This window comes from Acartia tonsa, chromosome 5 (genome assembly GCF_053477335.1).
Source record: "Acartia tonsa isolate MP-2025a chromosome 5, ASM5347733v1, whole genome shotgun sequence".
Lineage (NCBI taxonomy): Eukaryota > Metazoa > Arthropoda > Copepoda > Calanoida > Acartiidae > Acartia > Acartia tonsa.
Window position 1 is genome coordinate 12,508,564 of NC_137264.1, and position 23,489 is coordinate 12,532,052.

Below are 23,489 nucleotides of genomic sequence, written 5' to 3' on the forward strand. Positions count from 1 at the left end.
TCACTTGCTCTACATCAGCATGGCTACTCTTATTTAGCTCCTCAATTTGTATTTTAATTTCATTTATTTCACTTAGGCAATTTTGCATATCATTCTTTAATATGCACTTTTCACCTCCTTTATCACAAATAATTGCCCCATACTTAAAGAATTTATATTTGTTATCCATTGTGGAATCTGTGTTTTCACTCATGTTGCCTAATGGATTAGCCTCCATCACTAGATATGTTGTTAACCCGGGAAATATTTTATATTCAAATTTTATGAAAAGCAAACTACATAAAAAAACGAATTTTTGTTGGTATTATTGATGATAAGATAGTTCAATTCACACTTTTGTACATTAGGTGAAATTTTACATGCTTAATGCTATATAACATAGGCAAATAAGCCGGCTAAATGGGTAATTGACCTTAAAGCCGAACTAACATATGGGCTAGCTTAGCGGTCACGCGTCTTACCCTCACAAAGATAATGACACAACTGTTTTATTTTATTTAAGATGTAATTAAACGTTCGCTTGAAATAATTAAAATTGTAAACTTGATAATATATTTTATCAACAGCTACGCCCTATGGCCTCTAGGAACACTTTATGGAGGCGAGGGGGCAATGATAAGTCGACCCTCCACATTTAATTTATTATGGGAGGGTATTTTTTTTTTCAAGGGTCGATGTTCTTGGGAAGTCCCATCCCTTAAAATAGTTAAAAATCTTCCTTGGGCTTACAAAAAGCTCCAATTTAAAGGAGAACCATATCGATCCAGAAGTTAAAAGTAACTCAACTATAAACAGACATCCTGTTACTTTTATAAAAGGCTTAGAAATTAGAACACATTATAAAACATAATTCAACTTTTATAATAGTTATTTATCGCATCGAATTATGAACAGCTTTCCGCAGATATTAAGATATACAAAAGTAAGATTAAACCAGGTTTTTTAACCCCGAGATGCCGAAGGCACGGGATAAAAAACTGGTTATACTCTTATGATTGTACATTTTTATTATCATAGAAAACTGGATATAATACAACGATGCTATACATAATTTTTCATTATGGCCGCGAACCAGTTATAATCCACCGGATATTAATCAGTTTCGAAGCGATACTGTGAATGACTTTATGGATTTATTTATCCTTGTTTACTAATAGTTAGTAACAGTTTTATTAGTTTCTATGAAAAAATACATTAAGTTTTCTTGTTTTAAACAAGGATGACAACATCCATAAAAGCGAAGCCTTGAAACAGTAGGACAAACGGACATTAACACTTGCATAGTGTCAAAACTGAAAAATCAGAATAGAAATGAATAAGAGTCAAAGCAAAATTGTGAGTAATTTGTTGAAAAACTTCTTGATACAGGATAATGTTTATGGGCATACTTACATTTTTGGGACTTGATTATAGAGTTGCTTTGCTTATAATATTATACTTTGTTGTCCTAGGAATCAGTATACCAAAAATCAGAACAATCGGATAATTAGATCACATAAAAATTACCTAGTTGTTAAATGTAAAAAAACAACATGTTTAAAATGGACGTACGGACATTCTGGTAATGATTAAAGAGTTGCTACGCTTTCTAAATCGTACCTAACTACTACAGGAATCACCATGCAAAATTTGAAATCGATAGGACAATTCTAACATGCCTAAATTAATGAAAAAAGCTATCCATCTCAGACGTACGGACGGACCGACCCTAATTATAGAAAAGCTGTGCTTTTAACAAGGATGACAACAACAATATTGACAAAGCACAAAAATATCAACAAACGGACAAAGATATCACAGATGTTCAGTAAATTAGTTGTCATAACAAAGAAGAGTGAGAATATGCAAAACTTAAAGAAAACCAGAAAACCTTTAAAAATAGGGATTTTGAAGCATGAACGACATACATATTGAATAGATGCACACATATTACATAGGAATCTTCACTGAAAATTTCAGCTGTCTATCTTCAATAGCAGCAAAAATAATACCTTGTTCCTATATAGCGTTACGTACTGACTAACTTTCTGACGGACAGACAAAGTGAATTCTAGAGTAGCATGACCGTCAGACTGACAGACAAAGTAAGTTGTATACTAAAATACTAAATATTCTTTGGTATTTTCAAAAATATATTAAAAAATCTTAAATATCTTAGAGAAAATCACTAATTTCCCCACAGCATTACGGACGGACAGACAGACGAAGTAGATTAAAGAGAATCTATACAAAAAACTATGAAAAGGAAGGGGGATTAACTTTATAGCGAATATAAGTCTGATATTAAAATAAAGTAGAACTAGATAACTAGAGATTAAGAGATAAGTAAAATCACATTTCTAAATGACACACTTTTAAGATTGGCAATTGGGATTAATAAAATTCATGGATAAGACAATGGAGGATACATTGCAATAATAGCCATAATAAACCATAGTGATGTTTCACATAAGTACACCTTAAGAAGATTAAAATTATAGGTTGAAAAGATTGGACACAATTGGTTGGAACAGGCTAAATTTTCGACACTTGAATAGGGTTTAAAACTTGCAAGTTTAAGATTCTTTAAATTAATCTATGCAGCAAATTTTAGAGAACAGCAAAAAAAAATCACTTATTCCCTTTATTTCACATTAAAGTCTCATGCTTTAACCCCTGAGATGAAAAGGTCAAAGATCATAAAAACTATAAAAAGTTGTGTTTGCAAACAAGAATGAAAATTTCGATGTACCTACCTAATGAATGTTAAATTAAATATACAAAAAAAATATTATAATTACTTAAAGCTAAAACCTTGTCTAAGAATCCTTTATTAAAATCAAAAAAAGGGGGCCTGAGGGGGGGGGGGTCTTAGGCAAAATAAACACTTATTGTATACCTAGTTCTCCATTGAGTTTATTGGCGCAACCAACCATAAAAAATAGAAACTGCTATTTTAAACATTCCCGTGACCCAAAAGAAGCTTCATTGTAAAGGAGAGAGTCTGGCAGTTAGCAAGATCTATAAGAAAATGACCACCTTCATATTTTAAACTAACGTTGTTAGGTAGTTATGTAGTTAATTAAAACTTAATATGCTCAGAATTTTAAATAAAACAGTTGACATTTTTAGTGGCGAAGCTACTCTATAATTAACTTTGTCCATAAGTTTGTCCTAATGCTTTGGGGAAAAAAGTTAATTACTTGGTTGCTATTATGGATGGGCAGCTGACATTTTCAGTGAAGATTCTTATAACATAACTGCATCTACTCTATACAATGTTTAGTCCGTCTGTCTGTTGGTTATGCTTCAATAGAAATTAACCTTATTTGAAAAGTTTGGTCATTTTTGCATATTATCTCTTTTATTTTCTATGACAAATAAACATCTGCTAAGTAACATACTTTGTCCGTTTGTCAATTTTATCATTTTTTCTGTGCGTTGCTACTTTTGGATGTTGTCATCCTTGTTAAATTCTTTGTTCTAAAGTATGAACATTGAACAGTCAACATTAAACAACATAGGATGAGAGTATCCATACAAAATATCTTAATAGGCTAGGTAGTGTTTTATTATTAAATTTTTTTATAAACTTTAAAATACTAAACTCTAGATGCTAGAAACGCAGCCGACAGTAATGAATACACTAAGATTTGTAATATGATTCGGTTAAGATTCAGACCTCGTCATACTAAATACATAAAAAAGCGTATAATTCTTTTTTCTAAGGTTCGCAACAACATGACCAAAACCATAGACAGTTAGGACTTTCAGACAAAGGTCATTCAATTATAAGTATGAAAAACTATAGTAAGAAAAAAATAAGGTGAAAAAATGGATCTTAAATTATTCATTTATTATTCTTATTGGTGAAATTCTGTCTTTGAACCTCGTACCTATTATCATCTCAATCAGAAAAATTCTAAGATTAAAATTAGGATACTTAGCTGATACTGTATAAACCTATACATATTACAGGTATAAGAACCATAGTAATGGATATACATATAATATGTGGATATTGTGACAGGGCGATTTTCAATGTTATTTATGTTGGTAATATGGTCCTCTGATACTGGTCAAAACGCTTCTCCATAGTATGGAGAGTGGATGGGGTAGAGTGATAAGGGAGGGGGAATATTGGGTATGGCTATATTGAGAGAAACATTTTATCGGGGTAAACAAGAATTTCTCACAATATCCACGCATTATATATTCTTTAACCTAGCAGACTTTATATTATATACATACGTCTCAAATTAATTCAGGATTTAAACTTATTATGTGTTGTTGTATTATCTCTACCAGAATGTGCAAGGATAGCGAAGCTACTCTATAATTCCTTTGGTTAGTATTTCTGTCCGTTTGTCTGTCAGTCCTTAACACAATGTAATTGTGCATGCATGGGGATGAGATAGTTATATTTTTTTTAGCGAAACTACTATACAAAACACTTTGTTCGTCTTTACGTCTGTCTGTCTGTCCGTCCAAAACACTACAGAGGAAATGTGATTTTATAGGCTGCTATTTTAAATAAACAGAAATTTTTAGTGATGATTCACTGAACCAATGAGCATTCAGTGTATAATTTACTTGGCCCGTCGGTCTATCAGGCATGCTACAAAAGACATATAAACTTATCTACTAAAGGTTTCGGGATTTTTATCTTATATACTGTATCTTTTTTTTCTTTTTTTTTACGCAAACTGAACAATGGATATAAGCTACATATATATTAGGTACTTTTTAGGTTTATCCATCCATCAATATTTTTGGGCTTTGTCACTTTTAGATGTTGTCGAAACTTTTTTTTGTATTAGGTACTAATTTTGTCTGTGTGTACTCAATTGTCCCGTTAACTGCCAAACAGGTAAGTTTATCTTTTAAAGTGAAGCTTATTATAGGTCCAGGGAAAGTTTTTTCATCATAAAATAATACTTTTCCTCAAAAAGTATTTGCATTTTTTTAAAAACTAGAAAGAGAGGGGTAGGTTTCTGGTAAAATCCGTAAAGGTTATGTGCTATAAGTAAAAAAAAGTAGTAGAACGATAAAAATTTATGTTAACTTTTTATTTTTTGGTGTTGTCTATAGTTCTTTTCAATAAGAAATACAAATATTTAGTGAATATTATCGTTCTACTACTGTTTTTAAGCCTTTACGGATTTTACCCGAAACCTACCCCTCTCTTGTAGTTTGGGGGTTAATTCGATCTTCCCCCTTCCTTCAGAACCACAAGGGGCGTAGTCGCTAGTTTAAACTAAAGCAATAGAAGTTCTCTCTTTATGTCCATTTATATTTCTAAAACATATTTTGACCGATCTTTCCATAATTTTCAGGAAAGTATTAGCATGAACTTTTATCAGTCGTATTTGCAAATCAATTCTGAAGCCAACGACTAATACCATACAAAACATTTTTTGATTTTTATTTAAAAATGTACGAAAATAAAGAAAACTAAATTAAAAATCTGCTAACTAACCCAAATACATTCTATTAAAGTAAATGTATCAGATTTCCAAAGCATAGAAAAAGGAATATTTAAATGATTTTTCGAAAAGCTACAAAAAGTTTCATGGACAATAAGTTTAGGCTAGAACTTCAAATTGTTGATATTTTTGAAGCTATTTCTAATTCTTTCAAATTGCTCACCCCCCCCCCCCCCCAAAAAAAAAAAGTCATACGCACAGACAGACATCTTTTCTCTAATATATTTATCTATTCCCAATACTCCTGATTTTCCATAGATACAACGAATCCGATTAATGCATTTATTCTCAGGGATACATGGATGGATAAATTGAAGATAAAATTATCTTGCAACTTTTTGGATTAAACAATGATTTCAACGCTAGATGCTCATCAATGATAAAAGAATATCTACGTATATATTTAATCTTTTATCTAGAAGCCTCTATGGGCATTTGAATTTGAAGGTGTCAGGGGAAGGCGGCCACACCATATTATTAATTTTAGTTTCTTAAAGTAAAAGTAAAAAAATGTCTTTGGGAAGGATTTCTAGGGGCAATTCATCTTGAGAGGGTGGTGATTCACTCCCCGAAATTAATAAACCTTTCCATGAACTATGAGAAGCTGTAAAGGAGAACCATGTCGGCCCAGTGTAGTTAGCAAGATACTTTGGTACACACGGACAGACAAACATCCTATTATTTTTATATAAGGATAGGCCCATTTCTGTATATCCCTGATAAAGATTTGGCAATTTATTGAATGGATCTCGGTAAAGTTTTGTGGTGAACCGATTACATAATTAAACATTAGTAAAACATTAAGAAAGGGGTTCTTTCATGAAAATGTTTTGTGGTGAACCGATTACATAATTAAACATTAAGAAAGGGGTTCTTTCATGAAAATGTTTTGAGGTGTACCGATTTCATAATTAAACATTAGTAAAAACAATAAGAAAGGGGTTCTTTCATGAACATGTTTTGTGGTGTACCGATTACATAATTAAACATTAGTAAAACATTAAGAAAGGGGTTCTTTCATGAAAATGTTTTGTGGTGAACCGATTACATAATTAAACATTAAGAAAGGGGTTCTTTCATGAAAATGTTTTGAGGTGTACCGATTACATAATTAAACATTAGTAAAAACAATAAGAAAGGGTTTCTTTCATGAACATGTTTTGTGGTGTACCGATTACATAATTAAACATTAGTAAAACATTAAGAAAGGGGTTCTTTCATGAAAATGTTTTGAGGTGTACCGATTACATAATTAAACATTAGTAAAAACAATAAGAAAGGGGTTCTTTCATGAACATGTTTTGTGGTGAACCGATTACATAATTAAACATTAGTAAAACATTAAGAAAGGGGTTCTTTCGTAAAAATGTTTTGTTTACATAAACCGATTACCTACATAATTAAACATTAGTAAAACATTAAGAAAGGGATACTTCAATGGAAAGTTTTAATTAAATATGTAATTCTTAAAGTTACACTAGTAGCTTCACCCCTAGCCTCTTTAAGCAAAGACTTCTTCTTATAAAATTAAAGCCTTTCTAGGTTTAGTAGCTTATAGCTCTAATCTTTGCTTTAAATGTATTATTGTCCTATTGATTTAAAGAAAGAGATTCTTCTATTAAAGAAAACCTAATACATATTTAAAACATTTAAGAAAGGGATTCTTCTATGAAAAGGAACCGACTACATAATCAAACATAATTAAGAAGGGGATTTTCAATTAAGAAGTTTTGATTACATAATTTAACATTATCCAAAAAATTTAGTAAGGGATTCTTCTATGAAAGTAAACCTAATACAAAATTAATCCTAAGGAAAAGAATTGGATTTTTTGCTTAATTTGTTAAATATCTTTCATTGAAATATCTCTTTTGATAAAGAAAGTAGGTTTCTGGTATGTCTTAACCTCTTTTCGAGGAAGCTTTGTGTTTATCAAGTGCAAAATTAATTCCTTATCATTAAACCTAAAACTAAGCGCAAATGTCGTCTTTTTATGGCTTTCCCTTCATAATGTGGCGCGGCATGGATTGTTTTGTTTATTATGATGCGCACGTTCCTTACTTTTGAATGAGATATGAGAGTGTGAAGATTTCGGAGAACAAAATTGGGCCTATCATTGGTCTCATTGTGTGTGAACGACCCTAGTATATCAGGGATTTGAAACCATAAGAGCTTCAGGTAGAATTTGTTATTTTTATTAAGAAGTATGGTATATAGGACGATTATATGTAGTTTTAAAAAGGCTTTAGCCAGCTAAGCATGAAACTTAATTATGATTAATATATGTTTTAGTAATTTTTATGTGCCTTATTGTTGCATTTAACAATGATTTATTAAACCAAATAATTTTGTAGGAGTGATAATAGCGTTTACCGCTATTCTATACCTTGCGTTATCAAAAGAGCAGATTTTAACCTATCTATCCTTTGAAATTAGAAGACGTACGTATCAGCCTTCCTACCTGCAAAGCAATCCTTTAAATGTTGGTTCAGTAAGTAGTTAATCCTAGTCCCGACTCTCAAGGAAACCCAATTCTAACCGATAAGGTTCTCCCTTTCTTAACGGCTTGCCACTAATTCCCTTGACAGTGTTATATTCGAGCTAGGTAAATTATAGAGTAGTTTTCAAATGAGTTTACCAATTAATAACTAATTCCTTATTATTTTATAATTTTATTTTACAAGACTTAATTTAAACACAAAACAATCACAAGATATTAATTAGATTTTAATTAGATTACAAGATCTCAAGATTTAATAATATTAATTTATATAAATGGTGGAATAATACTTATGAATTTATTTACAAGACAAAACAATTCAAGATTTAATGATATTGGATATATAAAAGGTGGAGTTATACTTATGAATTAAAGGACAAGACAGAACAATTTAAATTCAAAATGGTTGCAATAATTTAGAATAAGACCAAACAAAATTGTACACAAAACTTATTTAACACAAAGAATTATCAATTAATGTATACTTAATTACAGACGTGATAGGTATACCTATCTCAATGGATTATTAATTACTTAAGTATTAATTACTATTCAAAATTATTTCTTTATATTAAATGATAATCAATCAATAGCGTCGGACTTTTACTGAGGCTTTAAAACAAATCTTTTACTTAATGTTTAGTTAAGATTTAAAATTAAATAATCAACCAATGGTGTTAAATGTTTACTGAGTCTTTAAATAAATGTTACTTTAAACTTTAGCTTAGGATTTAAATTAAATAATCAACCAATGGTGTTAAATGTTTACTGAGGCTTCAAATAAATGTTACTTTAAACTTAGCTTAGGATTTAAATTTTAAAATCAACCAATGGTGTTAAAGGTTTACTGAGGCTTTAAATAAATGTTACTTAAAACTTTAGCTTAGGATTTTAAATTTAAAATCAACCAATTGTGTTAGAATTACTGAGGCTTTAATTAATATTACTTAAACCTTTGGCTTAATAAAATTGTTATCAAATGTCAATTTTTTCAGGTAGTCAAATTCAACCACTGGTGTTTGGTTTATCTTTGGATATGATTAAGGTAATTTAACCAAAGTTTTTTTTTGAAGTAAAACTTATTGGATTTCTATAGATCTGGAATTAATTTTCTATGGACTATGTTCTACAAGTGAGATGCTTTAAGTTTGGTGGCTATGAGAAGAGTGAGGAATTTCCAGAAATCCCTTCCTTTTATACTTTTTGGGGACGCTTGTTGCGCCCCCTAGACGTCTGGTTCTAACCATAATTAATGGCCATCTTGGCTATCTGTTGCTATGATTGTCACATATCAGACGTCTAACCTTTTATGGTTGTTGGTTTTAGACGTCTAAATCACTGATATTTTCACTTTCTAACATGGTGAAATTTGGCATACTAGACGTCTAGTTTTTGATCTGTGGATAACTGTTTATTGGGATTGTCACTTTTCAGGGTAAAACTTTCCCTTTTTTCACTTTCCTTCTGTCTAACAAGTGTATGAGTCACTGGGTTATGAACCCTGGTGTGTGACAAAGTTCATTGACTGCCTAATACAATCTCATCTTGATAACCATTCTTCCACCAAAGGCCTGTAATATTTTAAGTTTGATTATAAAGGAAATGGTTGTGGTTTTTAAATTTAAAGATGTGATAAAAAGGAACGAATAAATGATTTGTTGATTTTGAACTTTTTTATCCTTGTTACAATATTAAACATTTTATAGGATACTACTTGGATGTTGCATTTTGGACAAGGACAAGCTATGTTAGAAGGTAAGTGTTTTAAAGCTTACTTTTTACAATTTTCCTTTAAAGCCAAAGTTTCCAAAGATTTTACCGTAGAGAAAAATGATTTTTAAAAAGCAAATAAGATTACGTGGTTATAAATAACTGGAATTATGAACTAATTGATATTGTAATTTCAGGTCTTTGAAATAATTTCATCAATAAATCTATATTCAAACCTGCTGTTGAAACTTGATGGTTCCTGGTATTGGGGGTTTGTATGTTCGCCAACTGATCTCGTGAACTTCCCGCTAATTCGGAAGTCAAGCTCAACCAAAGTGTCATGGTTGAGACAATTTCAAAGTATCTGATGAATAGGCGTTAGCATTCATCAAGAGATCAATAGCATCCAGTGAATTATTGATGCAATAAACTGTGACAATTTTTCTGTGAAATAAGTACCTAGTGAATCAATATGCCACTAACCAAAAAGCAGAAAATTGAGCGAGCTATCGCTATTGGCAGTGAAAGGCTAGAAGTTTTTGATGAACAGTTAAAAGTGTTTTATGACAATCTAAAAGCCTGCCAAAGTTTTAGTTCATGTGAAAATGTGACTGTAAAATCAATTCGTGACATTTTTAGTGAGGTCAAGGACCAATCTGACCTAATAAAAAGTCTAAAACCTGCCGTGGAGACTAGTGAGCTGCGCGAGTTCAAGCGTGATTTGGATGAAGCTAGTGAGCAGAAAACTGTTGCAGATAAAGTTTATGCGTCGTTGGAGCAGTGTACAAAAATTCTGTACTGGCTTGACAATGATTCAGACGACGCGAGGTCAAGCACTGTCGCCAGGAACCTCGACGTCATTGAGAAGGTGAAGATGGACATGGGAGTACTTAAAATTTCCGTGGAGTTGCGCCAAGAAGTACGTGATATGTACCGAAGGCTTAGAGAGATGGAACGTCGTTCATCTAACCTGGATGAGAGTGGGACACCTGCCATGCTCTCCAGAAGTATGTCTGCCGTGGATATTCGGAGTTCCAACCCGCAGTATGGGCGCTGGGACAACAGTTTGTTGCCGTCGTTCGACGGTACTGACACAGATTACCCAAACTTTAAACAGGTCTTTAAAGATCTATGTTCTGGTTATGGATTTGCTGACCAGAGGTTAAGTCTGATGTTGTGTATGGAGAAGGTGATAACCAACCCGGAACTACGCAAGCAAGTGTCAGCGATTAGAGATCATAATGAACAATGGGCGTTTCTTGATCAGATGTTTTTATCAAACACTCGCCGGTTCATGAGGATTTTAACTAAGTTGAACAAGATGAAACCTGTGGATAAACCTGTGGACGTGGTTAGCGCAATTGCTACCTTCAAGAGCATGATGCAGGAGGTAGAAGCCATCGTTGGTTCTGCAGCTAAGGATTACAACCACCTAACTCTTATTCATATTTTTAAAGACAAGTGCCCTGAAAATTTGAGAGACAAAATTATGATGGAGCTAGGTAGCATGAACCAACCAAACATCCCGAAGATTGTAGAACTGCTGGAGAGGACCAGGGGTGCCATGTTGGCCGGTGATATGTCCTATGACAGTGGCGCCGGCAAGAGAAATCGTGACAGAGCTGCCGCCGCGCAAGTATCTGGCCGCAGCGACAATAAGAATGGAAAGGCTGGGAAGGACAAGGCTTCCAAGTGGAACAGTGCATGTCCTGTGGAGAGCTGCAAGGAGAAACACCCGATTTTCCGTTGCCTCACGTTTAAGAAGATGGACGTGGTTGACCGAAAGAAAGTTGTCCAGCAGAAGAAATTATGTGAACTTTGCCTATGTGACGGCCATACTGCTGACAAATGTAATAAATCAGATAAGCTTGGTGTTTGTGGTACCAATAATTGCGACAGATACCATTCCAGGCTACTCCATGAGGCTAGTGCTGGTGTGAATACAGTTTACAAGTCAAGTTCTGCACCCAGCCCCTGTACCTTCTTACTTCAGTTAGTTCCTGTTGTAGCACCTGGCGGCGGCACCTGCCACGCCACGGTAATGTTTGACTCCGGGGCAAATTTGCCACTTGTGTCTGAGAAGTTATCCAACAAGTTGAAGCTGAAATCTACCGGCAGATATACAACTATTTCTGTAGCTGATGGCAGTGAGTCTTCTTGCCGCAATGTTGTGTTTTATCTGAAGGATAGGGACGGCAATTTGAGGGAGTTTGAGGCAGCTGTCATGCCTACCCTCGGCGGGGCCAACGAGATGCGCTCGGTCCACCCCGAAACTGCCGCCGAGATATTTAAAATGCCGCCAGAAAGGTTTACATATATTAGTGGAGGCTTAGATATCATCATTGGAAATACACATCCTGACGTGTTTCCTTCAACCTACCAGAAAGTGGGCCAGTCTATGTTGTGGCGAACCATTTTTGGTAGTGGTTTTATCTGTACGAGTGCTGATGGTGGAGCTGGAGATCAAAAGTCGGCTTATAAGGCTGTCAGTGTCAGTGGAGGCACTTTGCCAGACTTTCTGACGTCTGAATCGTTTGGCGTACAGCCGCAGGCACTTTGTCCAGGATGTACTGCTTGTCAAGAGTGCAAGGCTATGGCCGACGGCACTACCTGGGACCAGCGTGAGAGGCAGAGGATAATTGAGGCAGGTTTAACACTAGACTTGCAGTCCAACAAGTGGACAGGTCAATATGCTTATATTGAAGATCCTCACACTTTACCCTACAATGAGAATTTAGCCCGCAAAATTGCTGAAAAGGATCGTGCCAGGATGGTCAAGGAAGGTACCTATGGAATGTATGTGGAGGTATTCAACGACGCCATAAGAAGAGGCGTTTTTCAAAAAGCCACGCCTGAAGAATTGCAGTATGAAGGACCTAAGTCTTGTTCATCAATAGTGGTTGCTTTCAAGGAGGATTCAAGTTCCACACCCATTCGATTGTGTGCAAATAGTTCTCTGATGTTCAAGGGTACCAGTTTTAATAACATAATGCTGGGAGGCCCGCCGCCAATGCAGAAGATTTTTTATCATTTGATGCTTTTCCGCGGTTACAAGGTTGGTATAACCGCGGATATCTCCAAGTTTTATAACTCCATCCTGGCCACAGAGTTCGACAGCCAGATGAAGAGAGTTTTATTTTCCCCGACGCCAGATGGTCCACTTGAAATTTACCTGACCAAAGTTGTAAATTTCGGCGAGTTGGCTGCGGGAAACTTGGCAGTTACAGCCCTGAAGTTGACGTCCCGCCTGTTTGGCGGAAAGAGTGAAGCAGAGGTCAAGGAGATGTATGGAGAGGGACAAATAAACGGTAGTGAAATTGTTGCTAAACCTGAGTTATGGAAGGAGCCACCAATACCTACCTACCCTGATGAGGAATTCAAGTTACCTCAGATTCCAGTTGCAGTCAAGCTTGAGAAGCACAGCTTCATAGATGACGTTATTTCGGGAGCAGGATCGAAGCCAGAAGCCAAGGAGATGATGAAAGAGGCCGACAGAATTATCGGCAAAGGTAGTTTTTCCTTCAAACAAGTCATTTATTCTGGAGATGATTACCAACCTACCAAGGTTCTTGGGCTGATATGGAAGCCAGCCACCGATGTGTTGTCCATCGCCACAAGAGTCAACCAAGATGGTAAAGTCAAGGGAAGGAAGGTGAAAGAGGATGCTGATTTGTACAACCTCCAGGACGCCTTGGACGAGAATCTGACGAAGAAGATGGTCCACAGGTTCGCCGCCCAAACCTTCGACCCGATCGGGCTTTGCAGCCCTATTCTGTTGAGAATTAAACTTGTCCTGCGGAAAACATGTTTGCTGAATTTGGGCTGGCAAGATTTCATTCCAAAAAGTCTACGGGATGAACTTGTTCAGTCGCTGGAGGACAGAGCTGAGGTCGCTAAATTGGAGTTTGACCGTTGTGTGGTCCCGGATGAACCAACTGGCCTTCCATCCTTGATGATGTTTTCGGATGGGTCATCAGAGGCTTATGCATCTAATGCATATTTGAGGTGGCCAACTAGACAAGGATTTGAAACGTTTCTGCTAGCCACTAAGTCAAGAGTTGCGCCGGTCAAGTGTGAGTCAATTCCACGCCTTGAGTTGATGGGATGCCAAATGTCCACAAGGTTGGCAAAGTCCGTCAGAGATGCCCTGCCCTTTGATATTATCAGAGTGATGTACTTTACTGATTCATCGTGTGTTTTATCACAAATAGTTTCCAACAGTGCTATGCTGAACACATTTAATTCTCATCGTATTGGAGAAATTCAATCTGCAACCAACAAGGATGACTGGAGGTGGGTCCCGGGGACGCACAACGTTGCAGATTTGGGCACCAGAAGCACCTGCAAGGTATCAGATTTGGGACCAGGTTCCAGGTACAGATTGGGCCCAGAATGGTTGCGCCAGGATGAAAGTGCGTGGCCGGTGAAAACTGCCGAAGAAGTCAAGCAGGTTTTACCCCCAGAGGAGTTGAATACCAAAATGGTTAAGTTATGTTCAATGAAAGTTGCCGGAGAAGCCGCTGAAGATGTCTTTAGGTTTAAGCACAGGAGATCATTTGGACAGGCCAAACGTATTATGGCAGCTGTCCTGCGAGTTGCGAACACCTGGTTGAAGAAGCTAAAGAGCAGACAAGAAGGTAAGACTACAGCTGCTGGTAGTCATGTAGCAGCCGCAGATTCTGTGTACAAGCCGTCTTTGTACAATTTTATGGCGGCGGCGGAACTTTTCATTGTGTCACGAAGCCAAGAGGATGAGTGGATAAATGACGCTAAAGGCAATTATGCATCATTAAATCCATTAGTGCATGAAGTATCATTGACCTGGCCTGTCGTTGGTCCCGGAGGAAATTATGTGACCAGGGAGATGAGGATTCTTAAAATGGTTGGTCGTGGACAGCCAGTCATTGACGCCATTACTGGCGGCCGTAAAATGATATTTGAAGACATGCCAGGTTTAATAATTTTGGAGCCTGGTAATTGGTTAGCTGCTGTTTTTATGAGAGAAGCGCATGTTGAGCTTCACTCTGGTGTCCGTGGAACTTTAGCTGAGAGCCGCCGTTGGTGCTGGATTGTGAAGGCAAGGAGGTTGGCCATCATGGAAGTGAAGAAATGTTGGCCCTGCAGTGTTGAGAGGGCTAAGGAATGTCGTGCTACCATGAAGGACGTGTTACCTGACAAGTTGGTCCCGAGCAGGCCTTTTGAAGCTGTGCAAGTCGACCTGATGGGTCCGCTGGTTACGAGGAGAGCTGCCGCCAAAACGAGGAGTCAGACAGCAACGAAGAAGGTGTGGGTGTTCGTGGTGGTCTGCAGGTTCTCAGGGGCGTTATGGTTAGATGCCTTGGAAAAGTATGATACCAGCAGTATCCTGTTGTCCCTGCGCAAGTTGGAAGCTGTTCATTGTCTGCCGAAGATCATAGTAAGCGACATGGGCACACAATTATCCGGTGCTCGCAAAATTTTAGAGCAGAAGTTGGGCAGCCAGGTAGAGTTTTCTTGGTCTCAGATCCCGGCCCGAGCCCACCATTATATTGGGCAGGCTGAGAAAATGGTGGGATTAACCAAGAGATTGCTGTCCAAGAAGTTGGTGAATAGTTCTGTTAATTTCAACGAGCTCCTGGTGCTGCTGGCGGAAGTCAGCAAGTTGATGAATAGCAGACCATTGACGATTGAAGCTGCGAACGACATGGAGAATTGGCGGCTGATTACCCCTGGCCAGCTGCTGGGAAATGTTGACCGCCAGCCGTTGTGCAATGTGGCGATGAAACCGGAGGACCAAATTTCCTCAAGGTTGAAGTTGTTGGAAGATTTGTCTGCTCAGTTTTGGACTGCCTACCGCCAGGAGATCCTACCGAAGATATTACGGATGTCCAAGTGGAAGGATGAGATGGCGGAGCCACTAGCTGACGGAGATTTAGTTCTGGTTACGAGTACCAATCCGCTGATGAGATGTTTGAGGATGGGCCGAGTGACGAGAATTGAGGATGGAAGAAAGACTGCAAGAGTCTTGTTCAGACTGACAGATAAATCTCCCCTAGAAGAACATGCTGTATCAGTCAGGCAGTTGTTAAAAATTATGATTAATAATTGATTCTTATTTTATGGAAATTGAGTTTTTTTTTAGTAAAAAGCCACATTTTTCGTATGCCTATTTTTATGCCTAAAATAAGAATCAAATGAAATGCGATTAAATATTCTTCTATTTCATATGCTCAAATTTAATTTTATTGAGTTTAATTTCTTTTCAAAAGTACAATTCATTTTAAAACTTACCTGAAAAGTTTAACAAAAAAGGAATAAATGTGTCGAGGTTGCGTGATTCGATATTTATTCTAAGAAAAAATCAAGTATTTTTTAGCAGATATTTTTTAAAATTATATATGAATTTCAATCAAGTAAAACATTTTTATTCAGATCAAGGAATGATTGAAAATTCATATTTAAAGTCTCATATATTTTTACAAAGAAAAATTGGTATTTTTTCATAATTTCAATGAAAATTCTAACGAAGATATTATATTTGCTATTCTTTAAGTATTAAAAAGTTTTATTGTTGATTAAGATATTACAGTTCTTATTCATTAGGTTTGAAAAACTTTCTGCCCAAGGATTTTGAAAAATTTTTTCTTACTACTCTTTTTGATGCTTAACAAATTTAGTTTTAAGTACCTATAAATCTTAATTTTCTTGTCTAAGATTTATTTCGTTTTATTTTACCATTATTTGTTTACATTTACATTTCAACCTGATTTCGTAGGTACTTATTGATTTATTAATAATGATTTATTACCTATTGATTATGAAATGATTATTATTTAGTATAGTTGTTATAATTACAACATCATGATTAATAGGATTATCTATTTTAGGATTTGTGTATGTGATCTTGTGATTGTCATGTGCATGGAATGTTGTATGGTACAAACCAATCCCCATCCTTCTATCCTAAAATGTGAGGTATTATGAGTCCTAGTGAGGAGTATAATATTGTGTATGCATTTCACGGGGTTTCATTTAGTTAGGAGCAAAATTGTCACGTTTTCGGGATGTGGCCATTCTCATGTGATTATGGTGAGTTGAGTTTAGTGAGAAATGTTGCTAGTGCTCAGCGCAAAAAAACCTTGAAACTCGTTAAGGAAGTTAATTTGACTTTCAAACGGGGGGTGTGTCTTAACCTCTTTTCGAGGAAGCTTTGTGTTTATCAAGTGCAAAATTAATTCCTTATCATTAAACCTAAAACTAAGCGCAAATGTCGTCTTTTTATGGCTTTCCCTTCATAATGTGGCGCGGCATGGATTGTTTTGTTTATTATGATGCGCACGTTCCTTACTTTTGAATGAGATATGAGAGTGTGAAGATTTCGGAGAACAAAATTGGGCCTATCATTGGTCTCATTGTGTGTGAACGACCCTAGTATATCAGGGATTTGAAACCATAAGAGCTTCAGGTAGAATTTGTTATTTTTATTAAGAAGTATGGTATATAGGACGATTATATGTAGTTTTAAAAAGGCTTTAGCCAGCTAAGCATGAAACTTAATTATGATTAATATATGTTTTAGTAATTTTTATGTGCCTTATTGTTGCATTTAACAATGATTTATTAAACCAAATAATTTTCCTTTAAAGCCAAAGTTTCCAAAGATTTTACCGTAGAGAAAAATGATTTTTAAAAAGCAAATAAGATTACGTGGTTATAAATAACTGGAATTATGAACTAATTGATATTGTAATTTCAGGTCTTTGAAATAATTTCATCAATAAATCTATATTCAAACCTGCTGTTGAAACTTGATGGTTCCTGGTATTGGGGGTTTGTATGTTCGCCAACTGATCTCGTGAACTTCCCGCTAATTCGGAAGTCAAGCTCAACCAAAGTGTCATGGTTGAGACATGGTAAAATCCGTAAAGGTTATGTGTTATAAGTAAAAAAACAGTAGTAGAACGATAAAAATTTATGGCAACTTTAAAAAAAAAATTTGTCTATAGTTCTTTTCAATGAGAAATACACATATTTAGTGAATATTATCGTTCTACTTCTATTTTTAAGCCTTTAAACACACATCTTTACGGATTTAACCAGAAACCTACCCCTCTCTTAGTCACTTAAGAGTTTTGTTTTAAATACTAGACTAGTTGCTTCGCCGCTAGCCACTTGGGGAGAGAAAAGAAGTTATGTAAAATAGCATTAATGACCAAAAAGACATCATTTATAAAGATTCACTAATAAGTGGATTCATTTCGGACCAATAGTTTCCAAGATCTTTAGCTTCAGACAAACAAGAAATCAATATACCAAAAATCAGATAAATCGGATAATTATATCACATAAAAATTTGTTGTCAAAAAGGTGAAAAAATCAACATGTTGAAAAGGGACGTACGAACATTTTAGTAACGATTATAGAATTGCTATGCTTTCTAAATTGTACTACTACAGGGATCACCATGCAAAGTTTGAAATCGATAGGACAATTCTAACGTGCCTAAATTAACGAAAATAGCTATCCGTCACGGACGGACGTACGGACCTACCCTAATTATAGAAAAGCTTCGCTTTTAAAAATGAATGCCAATTCTAGATAAAAATTAAAAGGGATCTTGAGGGATAAAACAATGGACGATACAAGGATATTAATACCCGAACCAAATCAATATGAACAGCATTTTGCAGATTAAGATTAATGGAAAAGTTTGGACACTATAAAATATAGTTTATTATTAATATTTAATAAAAGTACCCGAAGTTTTGGGTCAATGTAAGAGATAAGATGCTTATTAAACTTTGGGTACCAGCATAATTCACAGTCCAATGTCCCCTCTCTCCCTAATAGGTAAAATGATAAAATCTATTTAATTAAACATTAAAGTCTTCATTAAAGTCTTTATTGAAGTCTAAACATACATAAATAACTTATTTCATAGGTTTCGCGAATTTTAAATCCAAAAAAAATAGGTATTAAAAAGGTCTTTTAAAAGCGAAGATTTTCTACTTGAAAATTCAGTTGTTTTGATATACTCAATGATCTAAAGGGATAAGATAAATTGATGTAAATCCCCAATTATAACACACATAATAATCCCTACTGTAGAATACGATAAGTGGTTAAAACGTTTGGACAATAAACTTAATGAAGCAACAAATCAAAATTAAATAAAAGTCCTTAAAGTTGTTGAGCCAACCAATAAAAAAAAAGTTATTTATAACTTTGGGGACTAGTGTAATGTACAGTCCCCTCCACCCCTTGTTATTCATTAAATTTAAAAGAGACATTGGTCTATGACGGACGTAAGGACATATCCAAATGATAGAGCTGCTGCGCTACAAATGAAATTAAATCTTACCTTTTTATATTCTTAACCAGTTCCAAAGTATTTCTCAAGCAATGACAAAAAAGCGCCTTTAATCCAAAAAAGCACCGTTTTGGGGGATTTTTTTCACAATTGTTCCGGTATTTTAACTAAAAAAATATTCTTATTTTAGCACTAAATATTATCACAGCAAAGAACTAACAAAGGTCTGCAGTCATTTTTGTACTGAAATATGAAAAGCCAGAATTAGGTAAAATAGACCTACCAAGGATTACTCATGTTTCATAACGAAAGGGGGGGGGGAAAATGTGGTGACTCGTGCCACGACATACCAGCAATTTTATTTTGGGTGCTACTCCCTTAGTTTTAGAGATAATTGGGTGAAATCTTTTGGGCTGGGTCACTAATTACCCCAACTAGAGGTATCTTTCAAAAAAAACGGCGGCGGGTCCGCCGCTCCCGCCGTTCGCCGCCATTTTCCGCCGCCGCCAAAAAAATTTTTTTTATTGCATTTCTCGCCGAATTAGGCAATTTGGAATCATTTGAGACCATGTTATTTTTTTCAAAAATTTTTCCCCTTATAACCAACCCTGCGGGGGGACTTAGTCATTTTTTTCAAATTCTCGTTTATCAAGGTATATCTTAAATTCAGTGCCTCTCCTAAGCTTTTAAAGATATTGAGACAAAACCTTTTGAGGTAGATCAGTAAAAAATATTTGAATAAAAAACGGCGGCGGTACCGCCGCTCCCGCCGTCCACCGCCATTTTCCGCCGCCGCCGCCAAAAAAATTTGTATTGCATTTCTCGCCGAATTAGGCAATTTGGAATCATTTGAGACCATGTTATTTTTTTCAAAAATTTTTCCCCTTATAACCAACCCTGCGGGGGGACTTAGTCATTTTTTTCAAATTCTCGTTTATCAAGGTATATCTTAAATTCAGTGCCTCTCCTAAGCTTTTAAAGATATTGAAACAAAATCTTTTGAGGTAGGTGAGTAAAAAATATTTGAATAAAAAATGGCGGCGGTACTGCCGCTCCCGCCGTCCACCGCCATTTTCCGCCGTCGCCACCAAAATTTTTTTATTGCATTTCTCGCCGAATTAGGCAATTTGGAATCATTTGAGACCATGTTATTTTTTTCAAAAATTTTTCCCCTTATAACCAACCCTGCGGGGGGACTTCGTCATTTTTTTCAAATTCTCGTTTATCAAGGTATATCTTAAATTCAGTGCCTCTCCTAAGCTTTTAAAGATATTGAAACAAAATCTTTTGAGGTAGGTGAGTAAAAAATATTTGAATAAAAAATGGCGGCGGTACCGCCGCTCCCGCCGTCCACCGCCATTTTCCGCCGTCGCCACCAAAATTTTTTTATTGCATTTCTCGCCGAATTAGGCAATTTGGAATCATTTGAGACCATGTTATTTTTTTCAAAAAATTTTCCCCTTACAAGCCGTCCTGTGGGCGGCGGAAAATGGCGGTGGATGGCGGGAGCGGTGGTACCGCCGCCATTTTATATTCAAATATTTTTTTGCTGATCTACCTCAAAAGATTTTGTTTCAATATCTTTAAAAGCACAGGAGAAGCACTGAATTTAAGATATACCTTAATAAACGAGAATTTGAAAAAAATGACTAAGTCCCCCCGCAGGGTTGGTTATAAGGGGAAAAATTTTTGAAAAAAATAACATGGTCTCAAATGATTCCAAATTGCCTAATTCGGCGAGAGATGCAATAAAAAAATTTTGGCGGCGGCGGCGGAAAATGGCGGTGGACGGCGGGAGCGGCGGTACCGCCGCCATTTTTTATTCAAATATTTTTATTACTGATCTACCTCAAAAGGTTTTGTCTCAATATCTTTAAAAGCTTAGGAGAGGCACTGAATTTAAGATATACCTTGATAAACGAGAATTTGAAAAAAATAACAAAGTCCCCCCGCAGGGTTGGTTATAAGGGAAAAAATTTTTTAAAAAAATAACATGGTCTCAAATGATTCCAAATTGCCTAATTCGGCGAGAAATGCAATAAAAAAAAAAATTTGGCGGCGGCGGAAAATGGCGGCGAACGGCGGGAGCGGCGGACCCGCCGCCATTTTTTTTGAAAGATACCTCTAGTTGGGGTAATTAGTGACCCAGTCCAAAAGATTTCACCCAATTATCTCTAAAACTAAGGGAGTAGCACCCAAAATAAAATTGCTGGTATGTCGTGGCACGAGTCACCACATTTTCCCCCCCCCCCTTTAATACGGATTCTAAGTGCCATTTGCGCTTTACGAGATGGTTGCCCCCCCCCCCCCTTTAATTATTTTCTCTATAGGATAAAAGCATTGCATGCAAGATGCATTTTTCATAAATCGCAAAAATGAGATCTAAAATTTGCGTAACTCTTCAATATTGCGTATGGCCGCGTACGACTTTGAAAAACGGCATTTTCTTACCCACCATCAGATAAAGTATTTCCAAATGTAACTCTAAATAATGAGAAATAAAATAAGAGAATCATTTTGAAAATCACACTATATAATATTAGAATCTAAAATAAATAACGTTCTTCTATGAGCATTAAAATTAAGTTAGAGGAATAAGAAAATGGACGATAATTTGATGTATAAATCAAAATTACCTTTTCTGTCCAAACACACCGCTACCAAACAGTCAAGCTTTGAAATAAGTACCCAAAGTTTTTAAGGCTATGAATGAGAGAACGTGTTCATACAACTATAGGAACCAATGAAAATTACAGTCCAATGTACCCTCCCCCTCCCTGGATATAATTTAATCCTTCCAACAATTTTCTTGCATTAAGTTTCAAGTCAATAGGACGACTTTGTTATACTTAAAAACATTAATTAAGTTCTTAAAGTTAAGTAATCCTATAATATAAAGTAGTAAGCGTTTTTTGTCTGTCCCGAAGGATCTCGCCAACCGCTGAACCGATATTGTTTTCCTTTACAGTGAAGCTTCTTATAGGTCCTGGTAAGGTTTTAAACTATTTTTTGGGGAGGGTGTCTTCACCCCTCCCCCCCCAATTTTTTTTTACTTATTTGAAACTCAAATTTAAAATTAGATGAGGTCGACTTATTCTCCTCCTACCCTAAGTGCCCCTAGAGGCTTCAAGACGCGTAGCCGCTAGTTGTTAATAAATCACTTATAAGCTACCAATGTTATAAACAGAATACACGATCGAATAATCAGGGATCTAAAGGGATAAGACAATTGTGGATAAATTGATATACATCCCCTGTGATGATATACAAAAATAATCCTTCTGTAGATTACAATAATGAGTGCAACGTTGGACACTCAACTTAATGAAACATTTAAATTGTTAGGTAAGAAACGTTATTATACAAATTTGGGGACTAGTGCATTAAATAACCCAATGTCCCCTCCCTCTCGCTGAGACCACTAAAGGATTAACTAGGGGATGCGACAATGGACGGACAATAAATCTTCCCCTTCAATGCTAAATAATTCTACAGGTTGTAAGCTTTGATCGACGTAAAAAGGATTGGGTCGAGATTGATTAAGTTGCATTGTCCCCTCCCTCCCTGTGAAGTCTTAAATAATTAAAGTAGTAAGGTTTTTTAGTCTGTAGCGTACTTACTAAACCAATTGAGTTCTCCATTTGAAAGAAGCTTCACATAGGTCCCGGGGTGGCTTTAGGGTATAATATTTTTAGGTTTAAGTCTAACCTCTCAGCTTAAACAAGAACATTACACTAACAAAATGGTATAAAACAATGATTTTTGACTATGACTATATAATGAATTAAGCATTTTTAAAGCAATTTAAATAACACGAACATACAATTTTTTAATTTTTGATTTAAGACTCACTGATAAAAGCACAACAAATCAAAGGGCCAATAAGGAATAACTGCGTAGTAAATTAGTAATCAACTAGACATGGTCGCCGAATTTTTGTCGTCAATAACTTGTGCCGCGTTTAATTTTCAAATATCGGGGTTGCCGCGACGTAATTTTTTTTATATTTTCAAATAATAAAATATTTTTATAATTTTACAGGGGTCTAAAGTGATAAGACAATAGACGATAAATTGATGTACACCTCTAATAATGGTATTTGAAATTATCCCCTCTTTTGAATGATTTATCGATCAAAAAGTTTTGAAACTTTAACCTTTCAAACCCCAATTTTTTAAAGCCTACCACAATATATCGCGGTTATACCAAATCTTTTAGATGATATTATATAAGCTTCTCTAGTTCGTAGCCCGTTTCATCAAAGGCAGGAATAAGGTATAGCCAGCAAGCGAAATAAATTTTTAAAATATTATTTGGGGGGCAGATCAAAGGTCGTTGATTCTACGACGTGTTGCCCCCCAACGAGAGCTGAAAATCATGTCTAGGTATCGTGATTTAAAAAAAATTAATTTCGTTGTGATATTGACCTGTAAATTATACTAGTACCTCTACTTTTATAGACTAGCTTTCTAATTCGTTGTTTAAAAACTTTGGGTACTTTTGCTGTTAAGTTCTTATTAGTTGG

The 23,489-nt window shown here is 35.6% G+C and overlaps 1 protein-coding gene across 7 annotated transcripts in view; it reads right to left on the minus strand.

Moving 5' to 3' along the window:
- Window positions 1-19,188, minus strand: part of LOC145318775 (protein brain tumor-like) — a 260,980-nt gene extending 241,792 nt beyond the window's left edge. For all 7 annotated transcript variants that reach the window (XR_013879508.1, XR_013879512.1, XR_013879509.1 and 4 more), the window contains exon 1: window positions 19,016-19,188. The gene's annotated coding sequence lies outside the window, so the exon portion shown is untranslated. The remainder of the gene's footprint in view (window positions 1-19,015) is intronic.
- Between the last annotated feature and the right edge of the window lie 4,301 nt (window positions 19,189-23,489).